Here is a 10,217-nt window from a genome sequence, read left to right as displayed (position 1 = left end):
GGCTGCAGAGTGTAGTCTGCTTTGGAGGAAGCTTGAAGCATGGACAGCATGACACTATCTCATGTTACTCCAGGACACGGTAGCAGTAGAATAATTCCCATGTGTCCTAGAGCGACCTAAGGTAGCAAAGGATCACATGAGCAGGATCCAGGCAGTAGGCATCTCAGGGGACAATCAGTGGCCACTTAATCACAGGAGCTACTTCCTCTAGTGCTTTGGCAAAATACACACACACACACACACAAGACACCCTCTTAGAATACAGGCAACCCCTGGAGAGAGGAGGGGAGATTCCACTGATGGATTAAAATTGTGTCTACCACCCATCCAGTAGAGTAGGGGTTGGTGGTGTGTACCTGTATTCCCAGCTACTCTGGAGGTTGAGGTAGGACGACCCCAGGAGCCCTAGGTAATACAGCAAGACCCATCTCAAAAAAAGTATTAAAAAGATAGAAATGTAGTCATATTACAGAAAAATAATGTTACATTTCCCGTATATCTGAGTCTATAGAATCAGATAATACCTCAGTAAGAATTAAGGGACTAAGGGAAGCTAGAAACCACCAAGTTTCTGGGTAGGGAAATGGACAGATGGTGGTGCCACTCACAGATGACGGGAGAAAAGGAAGTGGGGGAAGTGAGTGAAGTGAAAACGCTGAGTCTAAGGTTTGGATGTGTCAAAGTTGAGATGCTGTCAGGGGCAGTTGAGTAATGATGACTGGTGCTCAGGAATGAGGTTTACCTGAAAATACCAATTCTGGCATCATCAGCCCATATAGGCAGTAGCCGAGGGATGAGTGGTGGATGGTGGTGATCTTACATACTCGCTGTGTGCCAGCCATTGTTATAAGCTTTTTATGCATACTGACTCATTGAATACTCAAATCAACCCTATGAGGCAATTACTATTGCCTTTTTTTTTTTTTGAGACTGGCTGGCTATGTTGCCCAGGCTGGACTCAAAAATCTCTAAGGTTCAAATGACTCTCCTCCCTTAGCCTCCCAAATAGCTGAGATTACAGGTGTGAGCCACCACCCAGCCCCATTAAAATATATATATAAAGAAATAGATATATTTTTGTTTTAGGCCTCACAGCTAGAAACCAGAAAACTCGAAGTCAACCCAGTAAATCTATAACCTACACATAAAAATAACCTACACATAAAACAATCACGGTGTTATAAGCTACCCTAGAAATAAAGAAAATGAAGGGGCTAGGTGCAGTGGCTCATGCCTGTAATCCCAGCACTTTGGAAGGTCAAAGCAAGAGGACTGCTTGAGCACAGTAGTTCAAGACCAGCCTAGACAACATGTGAGACCTCATCTCTACAAAAAAATTTAAAAATTAGCCAGGCGTGATGGCACACACTTGTAGTCCCAGCTACTGAAGAGCCTGAGGTGGAAAGATGGCCTGAGTTCATGAGTTTGAGGCTGCAATGAGCCATGATTGTGCTACTGCACTCCAGTCTGGGTGACAGAGTGAGACTCTGACTCCAAAAAAAAAAAAAAGAGGATGAAGGAACACCAGAGGAAAAGGAGAATGAGGAAGCACTGTCAGGAGGAAACCCAGAGTGGCACTGTGTCACAAAACCCAAAGGAGGAGAAAGCGACAAGAAGGAAATGATTGGAGGTATCAAAATTCCAGGCGGTCAAGTAATTGATGATTATAACCAAAAAATGTTCATTGGATTTAGGTTTCACATCTGGGAGATCAGTAAGGACTGCATAAGAGAAGTTGCCTAAGGTTTCAAGAGAGAAGAAGTGTTGTAGATGTTGCATAGACTAGGAGATGGGGTGTGTACCACTCTTCCAGGGGAACTGTAAAGAGGGGACAGCTAGGACCTAAGTTAAAGATTTTCAGATTTTAAAGGACAAAGGCTGGGCTCATGTCTGTAATCCTAGCACTTTGGGAGGCCAAGGCAAGAGAATCGCTTGAGCCCAGGAGTTTGAGATGAGCCTGGGCAACATAGCAAGACCTCATCACCACAAAAAATCAAAAAATTAGCCAGGTATGGTAGCAGGTCCCTAGAGTCCCAGCTACTTGGGAGGTGAGAGGAAAGGATCGCCTGAGCCCAAGAGGTCAAGGACACGGTGAGCCATGATTATGCCACTGTACTCCAGTCTGGGAGACAGAGTGAGACTTCAATTAAAACAAAACAAAACAAATAAAAGGGAAGGATGTGGAGCCTATTACATGCCAAAGGAAAAGTCCACAGAAAATGAAAGTTTTAGAGACAGGACTATAACCTGAGCCAGTGATTGCAAATGTGATGAGAAAGAACTCTGATGGGAGACACTTTCGAGTCCTGATTCCTAGCCTCAAATGGGCCCTTGACACTGTCTGACAACTACACTGTGTTTCCACAGTCCATTCACTCTTCTACCTTCTAGCATCCCCATCCCAGCAGCTGCAGCCTCACCCAGGACTTGTAAAAAATGCAGATTCTCAGGCTCACCCCAGACCCACTGAATCGGAAAGTCTGAGGGATGGCAGGGCTATAACAAGCTCTCTGGGTGATTCGGACACACACTCAAGTTTGAGAATCACTGCTCTCAATGTTTCTTTTAAGACTAGTCAAGTGTAGTAGTGAGAAGGGGGAAAAGAGTGAACAGAAAAAGGAGCTCAATCTGTAACTGTCTGTGAACAGTCAACTGAGATAACTCACTACTTTCAGACCAAACCTTAAGTGTTCCCTTAATTATTTTATTTTATTTCATTTTTAGAGACAGGGGCTCTCTCTGTCACCCAGGCTGGAGTGCAGTGGTGCAATCAGAGCTCACTGCAGCCTCAAATTCCTGGGCTCAAGCGATGCTCCCACCTCAGTCTTTCAAAGTCTCAGTGACTACTTTATAGCTCCGCCTCTCTCTTCAAATTCCCAGCACTTCCTCCTCCACTCTCGCTCTCACCTTGCTTCCTAACTCATGGAGCAAGAAAGACCATCAGGAAAGAACATCCACTAGCTCCCACCACATCCATCCACTTCTCTACATCCGTGCCCAGATACTACTGTGCCTTTCTCTCTGTTTACTGTGGAGGAACCGGCCGGCCTCTAGCCAAAGCCAGCCCCTCCACTCTTGTGCTCCATCCCATCCCTTCTACCTGGGACACTGCTCCAGACACTGTCCTCATTCTCCCCTGCATCATCGCTTTTCACTCCCTCCTGGCTCTTTCCCGTCGGTATATAACATCTAGCTGTTTTTCCCATTTAAAACATTTTTTTGACCTCATTTCTCCTTTTAGCTCCCACCCCATTTCTCTCCTTCTTTTACAACAAAACCCCTCCAAGGAGTTGTCTATACTGTTTCCATCCCTCTCCTCCCATTCTTTCTTGACCTCATCCACAGACTTTTATCCCCACCACACCACCAAAACTATTCTTGTCAAGGCCACTGACAATCTTCTAAATCAATTATCAAATCTACCTTACTTAACCTATGGGCAGCATTTGACCAGTTGATCTTTCCCTCCTCCTTGGTAAGGCTCCTTCTCTTGGCTTCCAGCTTGCCACCATCTCCTGGGGTTTTTTGCCTCGCTACACTGGCCATCCCTCAGTCTCTCTGATGGCGCCAAGTGATCTCTAAAAACATTTAATGGTGGCAAGCTCCAGGATTCAGTCCTTGTACATCTTTTCTATCTGCACTTGCTCCCTTAGTAATTCTTCTGATATCATGGTTGTAAATAACATCCAAATGCTGATGACTCTCGATTTTATATCATCAACCCCAGGTCAACACCAAACATGCACACCCAGCTGCTTTCTTGACATCTCTATTTGGATGCCTAATAGCTCAATTTTTTTTTTTTTTTTTTGAGTCGGAGTCTCACTCTGTTGCCAATGCTGGAATGCAGTGGCACACTCACAGCCACCCCAGTGTCAACCTGCTGGGCTCTGGCGATCATTCCACCTCAGTCTTCCAAGTAGCCAGAACTACAGGTGAGTGCTACCACGCCCGGCTAATTTTTGATTTATTGTAGAGACGAGGTCTTGCCAAGCTGCCCGGGCTGGTCTTGAACCTGCAGGCTCAGGCAATCCACTCACCTTGGCCTCCCAAAGTGCTAGGATTACAGGCTGAGCCACCGAGCCCAGCCTCAAATTTTATGATGTATTAAGCCAGGATCCTGATCTACCTCCCCCTCCCTACCCCAACTCACACCGACTCCCACATGCTCCTTCCACAGCTTTCTCCTTCTCAGTTAAAGTGCAGGTGAAAAAATTCTTCCCTTTCCCTCACACTATCTGATCTGTCGGAAAATCCTTTGAGTCTACATGCAAAAAACGTCCAGAGTCCAACTACTCGCATCGCCTCTCCTGCTACCACCCTAACCCTGAGCCACCATCATCTCTCACCAGATACTTGCAGTGACCTCCTAAATGACCTTCTGCTTCTGCTCTGGCTCTCTTCAAATCTGTTCTCCATACAGTAGCTAAAGAGATTCTGTTCAAACAAAAGTCAGATCCTTGTCCCTCCTCTGTTCAAAACTTTCCAATGGCTCCCATCTCAGAGGAAAAGCCAAAGTCCTCAGAATGGCCTTGAGGTCTTACAAGGGGGTCCCTCCCTTCTCTCTTTGACCTCACCTCCCATCTCCCCCTACATATCTCTCCTCTTTTCACTCCAGCTACACTGACCTTATTTTTCCTCAAAAGTGGCAGGTAAGCCCCACCTCAGGACCTTTTGCATTTGCTATTCTTCTACCTAGGACACCCTTTCGCTACATTTCTACATGGCTCACTCCTAGCCTCCCTTGGGTCACTCGAATGTCACCTTCTCGGGCCACTTCTCACAGACTCCATACCATCCACCCCCACCCCCGCTTGATGTCCATAACATTTAGTGCCACGTAACATATACATTCTACTTATTTGGTTATTGTCCTATTTCTACTAGAATGTAAGCGCCTCGAGGGCAGGGATTGTGCCTGTTTGGTTCACTGTATATCCCCAGTTCCTAGAAGATTGGCTGGCGTGCTCAATATCTATCTGTAAAATGAAGTGATGGAATGAGGACCCTAAGGGAAACCAAACAGTTGTTCCAGAAGGGACAGGTGTAGTTGAAAAATCTACCTGGTTGCGTGTTTATCTTCATCAGCATGGGGAGGGAGGGGGGAGAAGCTTATATACAAAGAACAGGAGGGACAAAATTTTAAGTTCTGTATCGGCTTTTTCTTGAAAAGACCAAAGAGAATGTCTCCCACTGACTCAGTGCTCCCGTTTACCTGCTCAGGCAGTCATCACTAATCACTGGTTCCACGGAAGTAAAATGAACAGAGAGAGTAAGAAAAGAGTAAAGAAAAAGAGAAGGGCCTGAGGAACAGCACCCTCCCCCAGGCCAGTGGGAAGGGGCGGAAACATTCAGCCTTCCCTAAAAACTGAAAGTTGATGTGCCCCGGGACTCAAGTTCCGAGCCTGCTCCCATGACCCTTCCCCTTTCCCAATACCTTCCAGCCGCCGCGTCGTGCGACATCCCAGTCTACTTCTGGTGCTCCACCCCCTGCAAACTCTCGTGCTTGTCCTCCACGTGGCTCTCTGTATATGTAGGTTGCCTGGGAGACCTCCCCCCCCCCCCCACGGCGGGCGGGACTCTAATGACGCCACAATGGGAACAAGCCAATAGCCGTGACGCGTCCCCGCGACCCCGAGACGCGGGGTGTGGCTTCGCCGACCCGGGCGCAATGAGGCGGCTGCCCGCTGGGTGGCGCCGATTTCCCGGGGAGGTCTTTTCTGGGCCCCCGGCGGAGGTGGGGGAGAGGCGGGCAGGAGCCGAGGCCAGGGAGCCTTCTGCGTCAGCTGCTGCTCACTGCGCCGCGCCAGTACCAGCCGGGACTCACCCGCGGCTCCATGCTTGTGCCGGGTTCGACTCGTCCATCCTCCGAGAAGAGGCAGGTAGGTGTCACCGGTCAGAGACCGGGGAGCGGGGGTGGCGGAGGGCAGTGCCGGTTTGAGGCTCAGAAAGTGAGATGTGAACGGCAGCCTGGGCAGAATGGGCACGGGAAATGTAGGGCGAGGGCCAGCTGTGCAGGGAAGCTCCAGCTGTGGGTGCCAGTTGTGTGAGGGCTGCCAGCTGACAGCCCAGGGTGCCAGGAAGAGCCATCTGTGTGCTGATCAGTGTGTTCTAAAGCAATACTGCTTCGGCGGGTCCACGTCGCTGTGCTCTGTGTGGTATGTGTCCTGAGAGTGACGCCTGGACACCGACCACCGCTTTCCCACGTGTGCGTGTCGCTCACCTATTCCCCCTGCTCTTAGGGCTCCCAGGGCTGATCTCTGGTCAGTTTGTCAAAGGGGGGGTGGGGGGGGGGGGGGGGGGAGGACACCAGTTAAGCGGAAGGGGAGATTTTCTGCCAATCCCAAACCAGATAGAGGCATCTTTGAAATTCTTACCAATCTCAAATCAGGAGCAAGCACGCGGTGCTCCAAGGCAAGCAACTTCTTAACAGCCAAGGTAAGCCCTGGCCAGCCCATTCTAGCTCTCCCCTTAGGAGTGAACTTCCTACCTTCTGACCTGGCTGAGCTGTAAACAGTGGTAGGGACTGCTCACCTCCCCTGGCATGGGCATGAGAACACCCCCCAAATGAACCCCATAGAACAAAGGAGAGTTGATCCGGTTAGGGTTGGGGAATACCCCACTCCTTTGATGCTGTGGATGCTCACCAAACTGGAGCTGGAATGAGGACTGGAATGAGGGCGTCCTCTGAAGTGCATCATCAGGACCCGGGCTGAGTCAGTACCCTGTGCTGAGACAGGGTGGAGGCACAGGGGTACTCCCAGTCCTCAGGGAGAGCCATCAAGAAACATCCTGGGAGCAGACAAGTACATCAAGGCCAGAGAGGCTAAGAACCCCGTTCCTTCCTCTTGTGACTCTGCCCAGCCCGGCTCTGTGGCCCTGGATTCTTGAGCCCTCTCACAGGTAGAGTGGAACCACCCCCAGAGGGGCCAGGCATTCTCCGGTGGCCTGGGGGGAGCTACGCTTGCCATATTTTTCTAGGCAAAGGGAGAAGGATTCCAAATGGGTTTGGCCTTTCTCTGCTTGATGGACTGGACATCTGGGAAGATGGCAAGCCTGGTTTGCCCTTCCCAGGTATGGGACTTGGCCAGTTCAGAAAATCATAGGACTCTTCTCTAGCATTAGAAAGGAGTACTCCCTAAAGGGTAGCCTGGAGGCCCTCTTCCTAGGAAGTTTCATCAGTAAAGTGCTATCACTAATAATACCACTAATTATAATAATAAGTAGGAATATTCAGTATAATCAGCATCAATTATTGAACTCTTATTATGTGCCAGGAAATTTACAAATATTATTTTATTTAATCCTCACAACTGTGAGATATACCATTAGTAGTAGTAGTAGTAGTAGTATTCCCGTTTTACAGATTAAATAACTAAGGTTCAGAGAACTTAAGTGACTTACCCATTGTCTCAAAGTCAATACGGGAAAGAACTAGAATCCAAACCCAGGCCTAGAAATCCACTACAAAACAGTATTGGACTGAAAGCTGAGTGCTGGTCCTGTCTGCCTCTTGCTATCTGTCTGCCCTTGAGCGAGCTGCTTTCTTTCTCTAGGTCTATTCTATCCCCAAATTAAAGGAGTTGGACTGCCGGGCTCGGTGGCTGAGCCTGTAATCCCGTGCCTTTGACTCCAACTCAAAAAAAAAAAAGGAGTTGGACTAGCTAGCAGTATGAATTCTCCCAGTTCTCTAATTCTGTGACTGACCGCTCCAAAGAATCCACCTTTTCTCTATTTTTGCCTCAAGTTTCACCCCCACCCTTCTACCCTCTTTCCAGTCCTGTTTCCTTCTGAATCCCCCTGCAGCTACACTTCAAAATGGCCCCCTTCCAAGCTTCATAGTAGATCTCCTTGGCTGGCACCGGCCCAACAGAGAAGCCCCTCCAGGGTGGGTACGCCACTGCCCCTTTAATTCTCCCCCGGGGCTTGGAATGCAAGTGAGTTGCGCTAGCCATCTCTGCGAGTCTGCGAGGTCAGATAAGATACTATATATATCGGAGTCAGTAACCTGAGCTGCGGATTACCCAGCCCCGAGTCAGACTCCAGCTTCTGGGCTGCCACTGCGTTCCCTGCCCTGCTGGGGAAGGAGAAGCTCCAGGTCCTGTCCAGGACCCCCGGACACAGGTCAGTAGCTGTCCCTTTGGTATCTGAGCTTCACGGGGCCCCTGTCTAGAGGACAGACATCAGTGAGCTGGGGAGATCCTGTGAGACCACCCCCACTGGGCCTGGTGAGGGCTGGGGGCAAGACCAAAAGCTTCTCCAGAAGCTGAGGACAGAGGATGGGGGAAGCCCTAGAGGAGAAGGAAGGAGACTGGGACTCTCCAGGCCACCCCCACTGGGCCTGGTGAGGGCTGGGGCAAGACCAAAAGCTTCTCCAGAGGCTGAGGACAGAAGACGGGGGAAGCCCTAGAGGAGAGAGAGGGAGACTGGGACTCTTGCCCGGGAGAGGGTACCAGGAGAGGGCCTGGGCAGAGGTGGCTGGAAAAGAGAATGCAAGGATTCCAGTACCGGAGGCCCGTTTCTCTGCCTTTTCTTGGAAGTGTAGAGATGCCCACCCCCTCCCAACCCCAAATCAAGAACCCTATAGAGACACTGCCCTGGGCCAACCCACTTCTCCTCTACCAGTCAGGATTCTTGCCTTAATCTCCAATCTCTTTGTCTTACCTCCTCCTCCTCCCCTCCCCCAGCCCTGGGCAACTACCGGGAGCAAGAGGAAGAGAAATGGACCCAAATTCCCTTGGATGACCCCCTGCCAAGGCAGGCAAGAGGATTAGGCACTAAGCTGGTGGGATACTGGGTGCTAACCCCTGAGATACTAGCTGCAAGTGACAGGCTGCAGGGGTGGGGACAGGCTGGGGCTCCTGGGTCCTGAGAGGAGTGGACAGAGTTCCCAGACTGTCCTACCCCAGTACTCTGCTCTACCCACATCCTCCACACCTGCCAGTACATTCCTCAGCCCATCCTCCAGGCATGGACGCTTGTGCCCAGATAGCGTAGCAGGTGACCCAGACAGCAGGCGTGAGGGTCAGAGATTGCCTCTCTCACCATCCTTATCCTTCAGGGTCAGCACATTCTGATGCTGTTAGTGAGCGGCTCTGGGAAGCTCTGAGGTCACCACTGCGGAGGTTCCCAAGCACCTGGCGGGACTGTCTGGGACTTTCCACTCACCTGTCCTGGGCACCTGGGTAGAGGGGAAGGGACTTAACCCTGTTTGGGTGTGCCTGTGAAACCCTGCGAGGGGCTGTCTATCCAGGCAGTAACAAGGCCACAGAAGCAAAGCATGCCTTCATCCCAGAAAGCCAAGTGGATCTGGACAGAGAGGGGCCATGAAGGTTGCTGGGATGTGGGACATCAGCCATCCTCTGCCCTCAGGGCCAGGAGTGCCTGGGATTCCTGGGGAGCAAGTCCCTCCCCTGGCTGGGCAGGTTAGGGAGCCCTTCACATGAGCAACAGGAAATGACAGTGGTTGACGCAAGGGGGTTAGCTGACCCAAGGGGGTTGGCTGCCCCAAGGGGGTTGGCTGTCCCGGGGGCAGTGTTCATTTTAATCCAACACATGTGGAGTTGGTACCTTGGGGAATGGACCGGTGTGTTTGTAACCAGGCTGGGGCTTAGGGCCCTGAGCTGGGATAGGATACTGATGCCAGAGGACACGCAGGAGCTTGGCACGGCAGGTGAAATGGAGGCTTGCTGGACCATCAAGCGGCCGATCAGTATTGTTCTGGGGCTCAGGTTGCACCTAGCTTCGCTTTCATTCTCCTGCAGTGGAAAATCCAGAGGCTACTCCTACAGGAGTCTGTACCCCCATGCAGTGGCTGGACAGTGGACACTGGGATCCTGTGGTGGTCTTTACCCGACCCCCAGCCCACAGGCCTCCCATCCAGCCCCAGCCAGTGGAGAGTGCGGGGAAGTGTGAAGTAGGATGGCTCTAGTGGACAGAGCACAGCTCCCAGGCCAGCTCTGCGGCTGCTCCCAGCGTGACTTTGGGAAACCCACATCACTCCCAGGATTCCTAGCTTCCTCATCTGCAAATGGGCATCATCATGGCACCTACTGATTAGAGTAGTTGGGAGGATTAAGTGAGTTAACACACCGTGTCCCGAGCCTTAGTACAGTTTTAAGCCTTAATAACTTCAGAAATACGAATGCTGAAAACTTGATTTGAAAGTTTCACTATTTAAACTTCTTGTACATTTATTTTTTGAATTGTGAATACAT

The 10,217-nt window shown here is 50.5% G+C and overlaps 1 protein-coding gene across 1 annotated transcript in view; it reads left to right on the top strand.

Moving 5' to 3' along the window:
* Nucleotides 1–5,635: 5,635 nt before the first annotated feature.
* The window catches only part of USP2 (ubiquitin specific peptidase 2), a 26,504-nt gene continuing 21,922 nt past the window's right edge, over nucleotides 5,636–10,217 (top strand). Inside the window, exon 1 of the mRNA XM_008068262.2 lies at nucleotides 5,636–5,882. The gene's annotated coding sequence lies outside the window, so the exon portion shown is untranslated. The remainder of the gene's footprint in view (nucleotides 5,883–10,217) is intronic.

The sequence above is a fragment of the Carlito syrichta genome, unplaced genomic scaffold (assembly GCF_000164805.1).
Source record: "Carlito syrichta isolate Samal-C Ts95f unplaced genomic scaffold, Tarsius_syrichta-2.0.1 Scaffold309899, whole genome shotgun sequence".
In the NCBI taxonomy this organism is placed as follows: domain Eukaryota; kingdom Metazoa; phylum Chordata; class Mammalia; order Primates; family Tarsiidae; genus Carlito; species Carlito syrichta.
Note: the sequence above shows the minus strand (reverse complement) of the source record. Positions and strands in the feature narration are given on the sequence as shown.